At 41.1% G+C, this 14,775-nt stretch overlaps 1 long non-coding RNA gene across 1 annotated transcript; it reads right to left on the bottom strand.

Moving 5' to 3' along the window:
* Nucleotides 1–878: 878 nt before the first annotated feature.
* LOC113021420 (uncharacterized) lies at nucleotides 879–13,405 on the bottom strand. Its single transcript, XR_003272295.1, has 4 exons — nucleotides 13,304–13,405; nucleotides 9,957–10,109; nucleotides 2,102–2,212; nucleotides 879–1,246 (listed from the first exon to the last, which is right to left on the bottom strand). It is a non-coding gene; the product is annotated as an uncharacterized LOC113021420 (long non-coding RNA).
* Nucleotides 13,406–14,775: the final 1,370 nt, after the last annotated feature.

The raw sequence follows: 14,775 nt of genomic DNA, 5'->3' as shown, positions 1-14,775 counted from the left end.
CTTTTACAAGTCATCATGGGCAAAAAAAATAAGTCAAAAACCTCTGGAATTAAATAATGGTGCAGAAAGAATGCCTCACCTTTATAAGAAAAATTACCGAGACCGTATGAGGGAAATTTATTTTGCAGTTTATCTGAAAAGCTCCACTTGCGCTTTGACGTCTTTTAAACATCATCAGGCGCGCTGCTGCACGCTGTCTGTCCAGTCTGTGAGCGCAGAACAAGCGCTCACAAAGCATCAGCTCGGAGATGACATCACACATATGGTTCCTCTGTAGGCCTATAGAAAAACCCGGACATTTTCATCAATCTCGAAAATCCTCCCCGACGCTCCGGACAGAACTTGAAAAGTGGACATGTTCGGGGAAAAGAGGATGGTTGGTCACACTATTATATGTATATTGCAACTAAGCTAGCTAGCATTAGCTGATAACTTGGAACTCCACTGTTTCATCCTTAGCATCAAAATGCTAACACTGAAGATAGCTAAGCATTAACAGTCACTAGACAAACCAGTCCTTACGACATATTTACTTTATAAACTGTCATTAATAATTAATATATATGTTTTTGAAAAAGTGTCAGTATGTTGGGAAAAATTGGAGATGTTGCAGAAAATAAAGACATACTGTAGCAATACAATAATGTGTCTCTGTACAGCCATTTTAACTAGCATTGATGTCAGAAGCAGTGTCATCACTCTATCCTTTTGATGATCACAAAGATGTTCAGATTGCTACTCGGTTATTTAGAAGTTATTCTGCGTATTTACTGTCTTGGTGTACATGCTAACCTCTAACCTCTACAAGGCACAACTAGGATTGGGTCAAAGGTTGCTGCATCCTCAGTATTACAAATCAAGAGGCCAGAAATCACAAGTTGGTTTTTATACCAAGTATTTCATACTTTTTATTACCATTTATAAGTATTCATTTCAAGTCGACAATTTACATCACAGCCCATTGGCTCTCTGGAATTGTCAGTATAATGTATATCAGCCATAGGGACGAGGGGAATAGCGGGTAAGACTGCGGGACCCAGAAAAACCTAAAACATGAGGGGGAGGACAGGGGGGAGGAAACTGTGGTTTCTGCCACCAGATCCCAAACTCGGCCCAAATCAACACAGTGTTTGCCTCTCTGTGATGATCATCATCATCATCTTCATCATTCGAGTTGTTGTCATCGGTCCAGTGCTGTTGTGCAGAAGGAAAATGCTGGGAACTTGGAGGACTCAGTGCAGTGGACCTGCAATAGCGAGAGACATTTGAGCTTGATGAAGGCAAAGATCCTTTGGGCAGACCTGACAAATAATCTGATATCTAACCGCTGATCTCAAACAGATACAGACAAGGAGCGTCACATGTTGCAACCTTCCCAAATCATACCACTTGCTTCTTCCCTTTTTCATTATACAGTAGGCCAGCTGAATACCTTTGGCCACGGGTGTTGTCCAGGCTGCATTCCCACATGGCTCAGATCCAGTGAAATCCAGATCATCTCTGTATGTGGTCTGGCTGATCCAGTTGCATTCTCATCCTTTGTTTTGCATACATTTACGCCTGCATTAAAGTACCTGTTTCCTTACCAAGAACTGATATCTACAGCAGACCGATCACTCAGTCGGGCTGTTTGTTAATTCTGGTGAGTGGATTGTTATTTTAAGTGTCTTCTTATTGAAACTGCTTTTCAACTGACAAAGCGGCAAATATTTTAAAACTCAGCATCTCAATAATGAGATTTTGGATCTTTATTTAGTCATATATATGTATTTGATTTGCCAGTTTATCAGAATATGTCATTTTTGTTTCTCCTAAAAATTATCCTCCCAAGTCTTGGCAATAATAACAAACTTTTGATATGTCAAAGTAAGGCTAAGCTGAGCATTATAGTCATTATAGTCAGCGTTGGAACAGTAAACCAGCAGGACCAGCTAAAGAGAATTCAGCCATAGTTCATTTTTTAAAGATATATTTAGAGAATAAACACTTGTATTCTCTATTCCTGTTGAAACCATTTTCAGACGATTCACAAAGGTTTCTATAAATAACCCCCCACCGAAGCTGTTATGGAATTAATCATTCAATTATGCAACATGCTTACATTTGAGGCTGGAGGGCGACTCCTCATGACGTCCCTTCAGCTGCACTCTTCACACAAGCAGCGAAGGCCTCCATCAGATCTTTGCAGCCGCCGGCTCCCTTCTCCGCCACACTGGAGGAAAGATTAACAACAGTTAGACCTCAAGTAAACCCACGTACAGGAGTTAAGCATCAACTGGATGCCAATCCAAGGAATTCTGTTGGCAAAACACATGCATGTTTGGTGTGCTAACATTGGTAGAAGCAAAAACACGAGCAACAGCTCTCAACAAGAGGGAAAAGCTGAAGAATAGGAAGAAGAGATGAATGCGACAGAGCGAGAGAGGAAGAGTGATTTCAAGCTTGGGAATAATTTCAGGCTTCCCATTCAGGAGCGAACACAGCCGACACTGCCACAGTGCATTAGGGTGATGGAGCGAGAGAGAGGGAGGGAGGGAGACAGAACAGCCATGTGCGTGGACCCATCTGTTTGATGGGAGGGAGGGAGGTTGCGTGATAATGGAGAGATAATAAGACACAGAGGTAACAGGGGGAGGCCACAGGAGGAGAGGGTTCATGTTACATGAACGTAAACCAATTGACTGGCTCCGCCTTCATGATGTCTCATCATCTCTCTGCTCCACTTTTCCTGCAACCCACCGAAGAGCAGGGGCCTCAATCCCTCCATCCCGACTCCAATTCTATTCACAACGGTTCCTACTCGCTGCCAAGATAAAGGTTTTGCTTTTCATCCAGCATGTAGATTTACTCATTTATACGGTATAACTTTTATAAATATTGGTTTTTAATCTGTCTGCTGCTTTTACCTTTCCGTTATGATCAGAAGATTGGTTTTCCTTTTATTCATTTGGCTGCCATTTTGGTGATGTCAGCAGACAGTTAACCCCTCGAGGTCTGAGTGGGTAACTCTAACCCTAACTCCACCCTAACCATAATTTGGAGAAAGGGAAAACAAATTTTCTGGGAAAAGCACACACACACACGCACACACACACACACACACACACACACGTCAGGTGTTGCTGTCCTAGTGGGGACATCTCATTGACATAATGCTTTCCCATGGCGCTTACCCTAACCATCAAAAATGAATGCCTTACCCTAAACCTAACCATAACCATAACCCTGACACTAAAACCACACTTTGAGTGTGAAAAATGCCATCGAACTCGTGGGAACCAATAGGGCTGGTGGTCCCCACGAGGATAGTAAATTTCAGATTTTGGCCCCCACCAAGAAAAGAAAAAATGGCACACACACACACACACACACACACACACACACACACACACACACACACACACACAGAGCGCCAGGACATTGTTAGCTTACTTTAAGCTGTAAGCTAGCTGTTGGGAACAGCTAGCTTACAGCTTTGGTATGGTACAAATGCATTTTTCCTGATTTCATTTATATATTTGTACTGTAATATATATTTAATATTACTGTACTGTAATATTACTGTTATTGTGAATTTTTTTTTCTTCAAATAGGTGAAAACCTGACATTGGGATATTTGGTCACATGTGGAGTATTCATGCTAAATTAAGCTAACTAGCTCCAGAGTAAATAAAATAATATACGGAAAATACGAAGAAAGGAGGCCAGTTTGATTTTCAGCCTTCAACTTGCAACTAAGTGAAATGCAGTCTATTCTGTAAGTCTGAAAAGTGTGTCAGATCCATTTTAATACACCAGCTGAGCTACACTGAGCATACTGCTTTATCATTTCATATTGTGGCCTGGCGCCTTCAGAGTGATGTAACGTACAGCTGGCTGCTGCAGATTATCATTCAGCACTTTACTTTGCCAGGAGAGTTGGAGAGAACGGTGTGTGTCTGCTGCTTGGCGAGGGTGTGCAAGGAAATGGGAGTGGGGCATTGAGTGGTTATGTTGCATGCACTGCAATAATGACCCAACATCAGAGCTGAGCAGAATCGAACCCTGAGGCTGTGTTGCCAGATAATCCTGCCACAGTGCCATCAACATGCATGTACATGTCTCTGAATCAAACCCAACAAGAAGAAGAAGAACAGGAACATTATTGTACTTGTAAAGTCCTACTATCTGCATGTGAACAAATATTAAGAAAATATAGGGATTACATAAAGCATAGGAGCAGGGTGCTCACATGCATGGGCAGACGAGGGTAAGGATCTGATGACATCATCGCAACTACAGGCATCACGCAATCTTCTGAGAGAGGGAGAGAGAGCGTGATTCTGAATGAGCGTGGTACAAGCAACCAGGAACAAAACCAATTGGTTGTTTTAGTGAATATATGACCACAGACTGAATGAAAGCAACTCTGCACCACTGAGCACTAGTATCCTGATCCAAGCATGTCCAGGTCCGATTGCCACTCTGCACGGGGTGGAGGAGGGACGTTGTCTCCTTGTCTTGGACACAATCAGGAAGCGTAATCTGAATTATTTAGGCTGGGCTTGCTATAGTCAGTCCACTGGGACCAACATGTATAATAGATCAGTGAGCAGGTGCAGAAGGGTAAAATGATGATGCAGACGCCAGGATTTAGCCAGGAGGTCATGTGATTAGCTGTGTCACTGTCCTGTGAGGTAGCGATGAGAATCATCAAAGCACAGAGTTTATTAGGACGGTGATTGTCCAACATTTCTGCTTGAGACTTCTTAAAACAATATATGTCAACAAGTTAAGACCCAAAGAAGTAAGGATGTTCCATTTTGTGCCTTTATTGAAACATCTGAGTCTTTCAAAAATCTGCTTTTGTAAAATGCACTTTACCCATCTGGATGTTGAAAAAAAATCACCAAAACAATGAGTAAACAGATTCCACAGGCGTGAAAGCTGTTGTCCGTCCAGCATGGTGAGCTGGAGGGGAAGAGGCTGTAGATAGTCTGACACAGCAGCAGTGCTGCACTCAGATTACTGACGTCTGCCGAGTCACCAAATTCCAGCCAGAAATTAAATGCATGTGCGTCCATACAGCCGCAGGCGATCGGGCCCAAAGAGGCCGACTGTGGAAGTGAGTGTGAGAGTGTTTATGGAAGGCAGAGGAAGAGTAAGGCCAGCATGTCCACGGTTCCTATGGCTAACATTCAGCATGTTCACTGTAGGAGTTTGCATAGATCGCCATGGCCTGCAAACAGGTGTCTAAACCAGCCTTGACCTCATTTTTGAGGAGACTTTGAGACTGTGGCTACTCTTCAGTGAGCTATCTATGACCATTTGGTACTTTAACTTTGCAATTTCATTAAAGTAATATCACGTTTTGTTGCATTTATGTAATTATTGAAGTAAAAAAAGAGCTTGCTCTTTAAAAAAAATACATTGTTATTATACCAGCAAAACAGAACCTGAAGTAGAGGAAGTAAATATGTGTTGGTATGTCTATGCTTATGTTAAAAGCTAAAGAGATACTTTCAGTCCTACCTGTATTTTTGCAAATGAATCATAATAAATAAAATATGTAGCACCCTAGGTACATACAGGTATAGGTTACACGTTTTTACAACTAGACAATTTAAGGAATAATTTTCAGCAGCAATAAATAGAAGTTACATTGATAAACATGGCACATTGCCTTCTTTTATAAATTTATTCATTTATATAAATGAATTTAAATAAATTAAGGGAGCCACTGGAGCAGCTAGAGATGTTTTGAGACTAGGGATGGACCGATCCGATATTAAGCATCGGTCCGATACTGACCTAAATTACTGGCTCGGATATCGGAGAGATATAAAAAATGTATTCCGATCCATTAAATATCCCCAAAGCACCTCACAAAACTTGCGACATGGCGTAACTCAGCTCAGAACCTTAGCACGTGGGAGCAGTATGCGTCACGTGATAGAGCGGCTGTGGCGCGCCAGACCTGTTGGCGGTCTGGTTGTGCATTTGGAGCGTTGCTACCAACCCGGCATTTCATCTCCGAGGAAGTGATCCCAGAGAGAAGTAAAGCAAGTGTGTAAGTTCATCTCTGAATGTTTGTAAAGCATTCCCACGCTAAGCTTAACAACTGATATATGGAGCGACTGCCTCTTCTCTATTTACTTTCTACACCAGGATTCTTTTCTATGCAGCTGACAGCTGGTAACTGTGCAGGGGCAGATCTAGCAAAGTTATGCCAGGGGGCCAGGGACGGCAATAACAGGGACAAGGGGGCACAAAGACATGCTTTTCTTTCTTATTCTCATTTAAAATGTTGAGCTTTTAATAATGAATTATCTGAATCTTACAACCAAATTTTTCATCTGATGTAAAATGTATAGAAGTCCATTACTGTATATAGTAACTGTTAAGTCTAATATATACAGGGGTACACATAAATGGTCCGCAGGTGCGCATTCGCTGTCAAAATAAAAGACGCGCACCGGATAAGAAGTTGGAACGTGTGTTTGTGTACATAAGATGTTCTGGAGGAGGACAGACATTTGTTCAGAACTCTTAAAGATGTTGAAGAAGCAAGCTCCGTAAGCAATTACTTATGCAAAAGAAGCGCGTTTTCTCGAATATGTGCTTCTTATCTGTTGCGCATCTTTTATTTTGACAGCGAATGCGCACCTGCGGACCACTTATGTGCATCCCTAAATATATACCCTAGTAAGCTATAGTACTTTTTTCTTTGGAAAGGTACCATCTGTGCAGTCTGCAATTCTGTTGAAGAAAGATTTCTATCTATTTATTTATTGTAGAAAAATAATTTATTTCTGTGCATTTCTTTTAATTTAAAAAAAAATTTTGTACACGTGCATTAAATTAAAGTTGATTACGTCAATTAAGCAAAACGAGGCGGAGGGTGGTTCCCAATTTTTTTGCTGGGAGTTGGCAGCCCTATTAGTTAGGTTGTTTAATATTTCTGCTAAGTACTATTTAAAATACCAGAATAGGGAGGATGGAGGATTTAAGTTTATTAGAACTATGAACTATTTTGGGTGCAGTGTATTTTTTGAATACAAGTATAAGAGAATAGCTTTAGTGGTTTTGTTTTTTTGTCTTTTTAAGACAAAAAGTATGAACTTATACAAAATGCAGCAAGATATAAAAAAAACAAACAGTTTTATTGATTAAAAAATACGCTATAGCAGATTCATATCAGTATCGGCAGATATTTTTACAAATTTATGATATTGGTATTGGTATCGGACATAAAAAAGTGGTATCGTGCCGTCTTTATTTGAGGCCTCTGGTTGAAACAAATAACACAACATGTGATTCATTTATCAATAAGAGCAATTTTTGAAAAATGTATGGAATAAACATATATTTATAATTTATAATGTTTTTAACACTTTATTAATGCTAGTTAGTCATCGTCAAGTTCAGTTCATCATAAATGTCAAGGAAAATATAGTTGATATACTGTTCATGCATTACATTTTAGTTTTTAACCTGCTCACTTCACCTCTGTGTGACTTTGCCACTGTGACCTTGACAGGGTCATGACTATATTAATCATGGCTGCCCTCTAAGTTTCCAGCTGGGTGTGAAAGAGAAGCGTTTGCTTATTTGGCTGCCCTGCTTAAAAAGGAGCAGGTGTCAGGTGGAGCAGTAATGTGACCTCCGACTAGTAACATGCAATGATACCCAGCATATACAGTCACACTCGTAACATTTCTATCCATGACTTTGACAAGCTGCTGTCTATAAATACGCAGGTATTTCTGATATATTGCTTACACAGGGCAGAGCCCTCTTGGCTCTACAGTTGGCTCAAAATTGGCTGGGATAACACTGATGGAGACCGCAGTATAGCAAGAATTCTTCCTTTCAGCACATGAATGTACACAGGAGCATCCATCATATAAGCGAGCATGTATACTGATGCAAGTCCTATAGAGAGCTGACTTGTATAAACTGTACCTTAAACCAAAGAAGTTAATTTGAATGTCAGTATCAGCAAAATAAATCTACTTTTTACATGTAGCGTATGAATTTAGGAGCAAAGCTGAATGAGTGTGGGATTCCCAACAGCTAAGAGGTTAGACTTTCAGTTTCATATAAAAAAGTCTGCTTACAGATCTTAGGGAATTAGAACGATGGGGCCGTGCCTAGAATGCTAGCATTAGCTGCTACCAACACGACACACCCCTGTAGTTTTAATTTAACATTTAGCTGCTAATTGCTAAGCAGGTAAGTGCTGTGTGTTTACCAGTTAGTACCTAATTCTCCCATTCTTAATGAATGGGTCATTTACAAGGCCCATGTGGCCAAAAATAGCACTGTAAGAAGGTAAACAACAAACCAGGTCTGTGAAGCTAGCTTAAACTAATAGCTAAAATTCCTTAAAAATACTCTGTAAAGTTGCTGATTCTGGTGACATTTCTAAGCTCAACACACACACACACACACACACACTGATTTCACAGTGATTGCCATTCTGCACTCACTGATGATTAATTTGTTAGCATAATTATTTTTCTGTTAAATTTATCCCTAGTTTAAAAAGTGATTCCACAGAAATTACAGGTTATGGGACAAATATCAGTGTAGGACAATTAACTCTGGCTCTATACAACTTAAAGGACAAATAGTGCTGGTGCTGCCTGATTTTCAACCTTTCAAGGTTAGGTTCAGGTCAGCTTCATGCAATGACCCGCATACAGTATAATCTTGTAAAACCATGATATGCCGCATGAGCAACAGAACATCTTATCACCTTAAAACATTTACTTTCAAATACTCTTGAGAGTGCCAGCTTTTGCCAGAGTGCCCAGTGTATTCTTTAACATAAGAGGAACTGAACTTATCAATCAGTTATCAGTTGTATATTTCATTTGAATATATGTTAAACCTCAACATTCACGTAGAAATATCAGAGGTATCGGAAAGGTCATCAACACACTGGCGCATGATTAGCCAATTACCCATGCCATGCCTTCCATTCCCACTCAACCTGCTTGCTTATCTAATAGCTTCACACATTCATATCCACCTTATCAAGACTAAACAGGCTGGCTGAAGAAAACTGGGCAGCTTTTGCTATCAATAAAATGTGTTTACTTTGCCAGCACATAATTATTAACACCAGAACAGCTCAAATTCCAACTACAACTGAAGAAATCACTATAAAAACTGTTCCCTGGAGTTCATTGAACTTGACTGTGAAGAACTCAGACCTCTAAATGTCTGTAGTAGTGTTATGTCATTGCTATCCTCCATTCTCACAAAGCAGCATCTGTTGTGTCCGTTGACATAGCAAGAGGCTAAAGGAGACACTGGATACGAACAGAACGAGCTAACGCGAGGAATTCTGGGGAAAGGGAGGCAAGTGACGTAAGCAGATTCCCAGCCTCCATCCATCCGTATGGCCAAGCATCGAGCATCACCACCGCTGTCACGCATCATTAATCCCTTAATCGCTTTGCCCTACATGGGGTACCCTAAGTTTTCATAACCTTCAAACTTGCGCTCAGCTAGGTTGTCAAATTCATTTACATCTCAACACGCAAGATGTGGAGACTTTTAGTGCAAACGCCAATGACCGCTGAAGCGACTCCATTTTGGGATGGCGCACTTTAGGATACCGCAGTCCACGACCAGCCGCTGCCACACATGCGAGTCTCCCCCTTAATTTGGGTGCCGTGGTGTTTTTCTTTCCAGTTTGATAGCTCGTTAAGTAACGGCCAAGAACATCACGAATGATCCAGATAATTCGGTTTTGACTTCTCAGCGTGTAAACGTTTAAAGGCAACTCTGAGAGTCAGAGATGAACTTGTGTAGGCATCAAAGGTGTACCCAAGAACTGCAAGAGGTTCCTATTATGTTTTTGGCGTCTGGGATAAGAACCTTTCTTCAACTCTAAAGGATATGCAAATATGCAAATGAGAAACATATAAACTGTTTTTCTGTTAATCACTCCAACATGCACCTACCACTTGTCCAGGTCAGCCTTGATGTTTGCACAAGCAGCAGGGACGGGGGCCTCAGCAGGGGCGGCGGCGGTTTCAGAGTCCGACATGTCTGCGGTGGTGCTGCTACGTGGTGTTGAGGGTGCGTATGCTGTCCAGTTCTTGTCCTCTGAACGCCTATGGATCCCAGCGCCACCAACGGAGACAGACAGAGAGAGAAAGTAGAGATGTGAGCGAGCTGGTGAAAGGGGAGGGGAGCACAGCGGGAGGTGGGAGGAGATAAAACATGTGAGAGGGGAAGCACACGTGTGTACATAGCAGTCAAGAACTGAGGGAGGGGGTGGAAGAGGTGAAAGGGCAGTGACCCAGAAGAGGAAGATTTAGGAACAAGGACAGAAAAAGGATTCTAGAATTTGTTGGGGTTCCTTATTTATGAGGTTCATCACACAGGTTTGATGCCTATAATACTACTTAACAGGTGTTAGTTCAGGCATTCAGAAAATAGATAAAAACTCCATGATGCACTGAAGCGACCAATACCACTACTATGTCTGTGAAATGAAAAATCAGAAATCAGAGTGGCCTGAAGTCAGGTTTTTAAAGTTGTTGTTTTGTGGACTGTGAAATGAACGTACGTGTGTGTGTGTGTGTGTGTGTGTGTGTGTGTGTGTGTGTGTGTGTGTGTGTGTGTGTGTAAGCAAGTACACACACACATGACAACCATGACAGCTCGTCTTCCAACGAGAGCTGTCTGTCAAAAAGCTGCCATCTACTGGTAATTCTGTGCAACTGCAAGTCTTCATCACAGCTCATGGCTGCCATTCCTGAAAGGTCAAGGAATATATATAACAAGGAAAAACGTTAAAGGGCACCATCTTTTACAATCACTAGGCAAAATTAAATACCTTTATTTATTGCATTTAGTCAAAATCAGTGAAGCCAAGTGTCCTTGTGGGAAAATGTGACCAAACTCCAAAGTTTTCCCAAGGTCACATGAGAACTGCGTGGAATGTCAGAGTTAGGACGAAGGCTGCTAATTGTAATTTTTACTATTAATTAATGTTCTGATTGAGTTTTTTGATGAGCTGCTGGTTAGATTCGAACAAATTTGTTTGTTTGTTTTTTGGATACAGACTAACTTTGCTTTAAAAAAAATTAACCTTCATGATGTCTCATCATCTCTCTGCTCCACTTTTCCTGCAACCCACTGAAGAGCAGGGGCCTCAATCCCTCCATCCCGACTCCAATTCTATTCACAACGGTTCCTACTCGCTGCCAAGATAAAGGTTTTGCTTTTCATCCAGCATGTAGATTTACTCACTTATACGGTATAACTTTTATAAATATTGGTTTTTAATCTGTCTGCTGCTTTTACCTTTCCTTTATGATCAGAAGATTGGTTTTCCTTTTATTCATTTGGCTGCCATTTTGGTGATGTCAGCAGACAGTTAACCCCTCGAGGTCTGAGTGGGTAACTCTAACCCTAACTCCACCCTAACCATAATTTGGAGAAAGGGAAAACAAATTTTCTGGGAAAAGCACACACACACACACACGCACACACACACAAACACACACACACACACGTCAGGTGTTGCTGTCCTAGTGGGGACATCTCATTGACATAATGCTTTCCCATGGCGCTTACCCTAACCATCAAAAATGAATGCCTAACCCTTACCCTAAACCTAACCATAACCATAACCCTGACACTAAAACCACACTTTGAGTGTGAAAAATGCCATCGAACTCGTGGGAACCAATAGGGCTGGTGGTCCCCACGAGGATAGTAAATTTCAGATTTTGGTCCCCACCAAGAAAAGAAAAAGTGGCACACACACACACACACACACATACACACACACACACACACAGCGCCAGGACATTGTTAGCTTACTTTAAGCTGTAAGCTAGCTGTTCCCAACAGCTAGCTTACAGCTTTGGTATGGTACAAATGCATTTTTCCTGATTTCATTTATATATTTGTACTGTAATATATATTTAATATTACTGTACTGTAATATTACTGTTATTGTGAATTTTTTTTTCTTCAAATAGGTGAAAACCTGACATTGGGATATTTGGTCACATGTGGAGTATTCATGCTAAATTAAGCTAACTAGCTCCAGAGTAAATAAAATAATATACGGAAAATACGAAGAAAAGAGGCCAGTTTGATTTTCAGCCTTCAACTTGCAACTAAGTGAAATGCAGTCTATTCTGTAAGTCTGAAAAGTGTGTCAGATCCATTTTAATACACCAGCTGAGCTACACTGAGCATACTGCTTTATCGTTTCATATTGTGGCCTGGCGCCTTCAGAGCTGCTGGTTAGATTCTAACAAATTTGTTTGTTTGTTTTTTGGATACAGACTAACTTTGCTTTAAAAAAAATTAACCAGAACAGACAAAGGTGAGACCCTTGGGAATGTTGGAATAAATAGGAATAAAAAGGAATTTCCTTTCACCATCATCATTAAAAAGAAAATAATAATAATAATAATAATAATAACAACTGTGATTGTCTTATAAATATTAATTTGAATTCAGTAAAGCACAGGAAGTGGAAGTCATTGTCCAGAGTCCACACCTCATACAAAGACGGATCGTTTAACAGGAACTGGGTGTACATCAGACACCCTGAAGATGACACTCAATTAGCCACAACTGCTGCTTGAATAAGGATCATAATTCTGTGTAATTCTGCTCCCACTATGTGGCTTGAAAAGATTTATACACTTGTCACAATCCCATTTAAGGAAGAGGGAGTGAATGCATGTGTGTGAGCATTATTAACTTAGGCCGTTTTTGTAGCCACCGCTGCGGAGTTTCACGATAAAACAACACATGCTTTTCTTTTCTTTTTTTTACTTCTTTTCTTTTACGATCTCAGCCACACATCAGCCAGGACTCACACTCGGATTGTTTCAGGACCCTGAAACAATCCAACAGTCCAAACTCCTCATTCATATTCCACAGAGAAAAGTGTCCCTAAATTACATTAGCATACAATGCCAACCACTTAGTTCTTTGCTTTTAAAAAACAAACAGACTTTCCGTCACCTTCTCTCCCAAAAATAATGCTCACTCATGCGTAATTTCACTGGCATGAAGTCATGGGGTAAAGCACGAACAAATTATGACCAAATTCCACTATTCAAGGAAAAAAAGACATGTCATCAGATTACCCGGTGTCCACTGTAAGCATTATTTTTACAGAAAAGAAGGAAAACATCTCTTTGGGCAAAACAACTATGTTGCTCATGCGCGTCAGGACAAGTACACCATGTACTTTCAATCACAGAAGTGGCTTCCTGTGCAGAAACCCCAGCATACCTGCTTAAATGTATTCACCAATGCTGTTAAATCCTACCTATCTGCAGATGGGATGTCTGGATCCTGAGGTGGACAGCTAGGGGAAAAAACTGTGCACGGTGGGTTTGCTGTCAGCAGTCTGAAAGACAAACAGGGAGTGTTTGGGGGAGGGGGAGTGGCGAGGTGGAATATGGAAAGTCAAAAGAGCAACAGCCTAAAAAAGAAGATGCTTCTGTTTGAGACACCATGGGGTTAAAGGGAACTCAAGAGGAGGGGGGGGGGATTCACATAAATGTGTAACATTTAATGCATAGCGTGCTGGCAGCACTGTGGTGCCCTGCAGCAAGGCCACCCTAACAGTCCATAAAACAATGAAATATGACTCTGGAGGTTCTCACATTTTTCTTTTTCTCTTATTCTGATTCATTTTTAGATCATCTATGTGCAGCTTCCTCCCTCATACACGTAAGACCCTCAGGCCGCATGCTGACTTGGCATGATTTAAACACCGCATGCATATTTACTAAACATGCAAGCACACAGTCAGTGTTGCTCTGTGAGACAAAGCCAACAACATGAACTGTTTTCTTGACAATAAACAGGAATCTGCTGCCAGCAGGTAGAATACAAAAAAGTGTGTGTGCATGCTGGAGGTGGTGCTAAAATCAGAGGAGCCTTCAAAGTCAGTCTGTAGGTCACACATGAGACGCCTGCTGTGGTACTTTGGTAGTATAGTCTGAAAGGATAAGGTTGGGGGGGGGAGTGTATGGGAGGGCTGTTTAAAGCGAGCATCACATACATGACCTCTTGACTTTTGGAGAATGTGTCCACAAAGGGAACAGGAGCCCGTTTGATGAAACAGTCAACACCACATCACAAACGTGCCTTTTTGTGCTCGAGGCATCGATAAAAGATAGACGTCGCCACTGTCACGTCACAAACTGGTTTGGTGTTCATCGCCATCGCTGTCTTGATGATGACCCTACCATTACAAACTGTAGACTGTAGGTAAAACAGTAGAGCCACAGACTGTATGTAGAGACTGTATTGGTTAGGCAGTCCCATTATGAAGTCTCTTTTTACAATCAGAAGTCATGATGTGCATTGAGAAAATCTGACTACTCACTGATTGCTTAATGACTTGGTAGTCACAAAATCGTCATCAAATCGGCTTTACTGTCAAACAACACCTTTTATTCGTAGTTGCCCAAATGGCACAGGACCTGAGGTTGAGACAGAGCACAGAGCTCTAGAAACAATTGCTCATGTTCTTTAAGAAAGTGAAATGTTTGGTCTGTTTGCATTTAGACCCCTGAACTCCAACCCACCATGGCAGATTGTAATATTGTAGGTGCTGTTGCGTTCAATATAAAGCACAGTTGAAACAGCAATTGCTGTGAATTGGTGCTATATTAATAAAATCGTTTGGTTGGAACTTTCCACACAACGCTGAGCTGAGTTGTGGGATAAAAATGTTTGTAGTGTTTGCAACTTCAATCCACCAGTGCAGTCTGGAGTCCATCTGTAAAC

Source organism: Astatotilapia calliptera, chromosome 4, assembly GCF_900246225.1.
Source record: "Astatotilapia calliptera chromosome 4, fAstCal1.2, whole genome shotgun sequence".
NCBI lineage: Eukaryota > Metazoa > Chordata > Actinopteri > Cichliformes > Cichlidae > Astatotilapia > Astatotilapia calliptera.
The sequence above is the reverse complement of the archived record's forward strand: the minus strand, read 5'-3'. Positions and strand labels throughout refer to the sequence as shown.